Raw genomic sequence first — 2500 nt, 5'->3', positions numbered from 1 at the left:
TGTTCTCTCTCTCTCTTGTTACCCCTCTCTCTCTCTCTTTCTCTCTCTCTCTCTCTCTCTCTCTCTCTGTGATGATATACTCCCTCACTCACCAGTTGAATGGTTTTGCCGGAGTGGGTTGGACTCTCTTCTCTCCCTCTCTCCAGCTGTCTCTCTCAGCCTCTCTTCTTCGTCTCTTGTCTCTCCCTTGCGTGCTCCTACCATAATTATACCTCCTCCCTCCCTCTCTCTCTCTCTCCTCCCCTCCAGTCTCCTCCCATCTCGCTCGCTCGCTCACTCCATGACTCATACCACACTTCCACTTCCAACTTTTTTACTCTCTCTCTCTCTCTGTCTCTCTCTGTCTCTCTCTCTCTCTCTCTCTCGCTCTCTGTCAGTGGAGGAAAAGACCGGGATTCCTCCCTAATTCCCTCCCTCCCACGGCCGGCTATGAATGACTTATGTGGGGAAATACTAGACAGATGATTTAACCACTGACTGACTGTATGTCTGTCTGACTGTCTGTCTGACTGACTGTCTGTCTGACTGTCAGTGTGTTTATTTAGTCTGGTTGCCAGGCGGCATCATGGGTAATGAGTTTTTGTCTGGCCGGTGCGTTATTGAACGTGTTTTCTATGAATGGAGAAGCCCTCTTCAGGTGGGAGCTTGGTCTGATCGGAGTCGACAATTTACTCAACCTGTTTCTGACCCGAGATATTACAGACCCACGTCTGAGAAGAGAGAGACCCGAGATCCTGATGGTCTCAGGTCTATTTTATGGACCCGACAGACTGCGATGAAAATTGCTACTAAAAATGTCGTTCTACTGCCAAAAACCTTGATCATGTCAGATAAAACACAGCCTAATGAAAGGAGATCAAAATAACTGACTTGCCAAGTTGTGCCATTCTACAGTTTGTCCAGTAGATGGCAGTGAAACTATAATCTAGCAGCTATACCTACCTTTCCTCTGCTCCAACTCGCTGCCTAGCGCTGCTCAACGTTTTTCCTTTTGGTGCAGTTGGTTTGGCTGTCTATCAGCAGGGTCACAGAAAAAACTGCTGGGCCCATTGTCATGAAACTTGGTAGAACGGTGTCACATGGGCCGAGGAAGAATCCATTCCAATTTGGAGTGGAGCCGGATCGGACTCGAGCCTCACAAACAAGTCAACTGTCCTTGGCGCTGTGCACTCTGATCATCACGCGAGTTACACAGCGCTGCCGGACCTGATGGACCATAATAACACATGGACCGTCACCCGAATGAACCAATACGGGTCCCGGATTGGTTCTCAGATCCTATAGGGTCCGGGTAGACCCATGACCCATCCAGTTCAAAGGCTCAGAGATTTGCTTTTAGTTCTATTGCATTTGCTTTTCTTTTGACTTTTTTCCTCATTTGTTTGTTTTGTTCATCTCTTTTCTTTCCCCAAAGCTTTCTCTCTCTTCTGTCTTCTCTCACCCCTTCTCTCATCTGCCCATTTATTTCCCTCCATGAAACGCTTTCCTCTCACTCGCTGACTAGCACTGAATGCATTGAGCTTTCTTTCTTTCTTTCTTTCTTTCTTTCTTTCTTTCTTTCTTTCTTTCTTTCTTTCTTTCTTTCTTTCTCTCTTCCTCAGTGTCTTGCCTTTTGCTTTCTTACTTTCTGTGGACATGGATTGAACCTCTGGTGAAAAGAGGTCAGTTTGCTCACCTGAAGCCAGCCGCCTCTCCTTCTCTTTGAAGGCTTTGAAGTCTTCATCACTGCTGTCATCATCATCGCCATCATCATCGGTCTCATCATCCTGAGAAACCACCTCGCTCTCCTGCTCCTCTGTTTCATGCAGTCACAGCTGTTCTCTAGAAGCCTCACCACTTCACTGATCTGTGTTTCATGCAGTCACAGCTGTTCTCTAGAAGCCTCACCACTTCACTGATCTGTGTTTCATGCAGTCACAGCTGTTCTCTAGAAGCCTCACCACTTCACTGATCTGTGTTTCATGCAGTCACAGCTGTTCTTTAGAAGCCTCCCCACTTCCCTTTCTGACTTCCACGCAGCCCGCTGTTTCCTCCCTCCGCCACATGGGAGCGCACACGGGTTCACCCTGGGTCATCATGCCAACAGATGATGTCACTTTACTACAGAAATGACAAGAAGCATCTGAAAAGAAGGTAAGAATAAAAATAGAATTCCTTCCTTAATGTAATTTATTACGCTTTATAAAGCTTTTTTTTTTATTGGCAATGAGGATATAGGATGGAACATAACTTAAGAAATTAGACCTTCCCCACTTTCTTGGTTGCATATAAAAGCCTATGAGCTGATGTGAAGGACTCGGGTCGGCGTTTCCGTGAAAATCCAATGGACATGACGTTTCTGCCCCCTCCTTCTAACTTCATTCACATGCCTGTGCAGTGCTCAGTACAGCAGAGGACATTTCTTTATTGTTATTCACATGCCTGTGCAGCGCTCAGTACAGCAAGAGGACGTTTCTTTATCGTTATTCACATGCCTGTGCAGCGCTCAGTACAGCAGAGG

This window comes from Poromitra crassiceps (assembly GCF_964638095.1).
Source record: "Poromitra crassiceps genome assembly, chromosome: 2".
NCBI lineage: Eukaryota > Metazoa > Chordata > Actinopteri > Beryciformes > Melamphaidae > Poromitra > Poromitra crassiceps.
Note: the sequence above shows the minus strand (reverse complement) of the source record.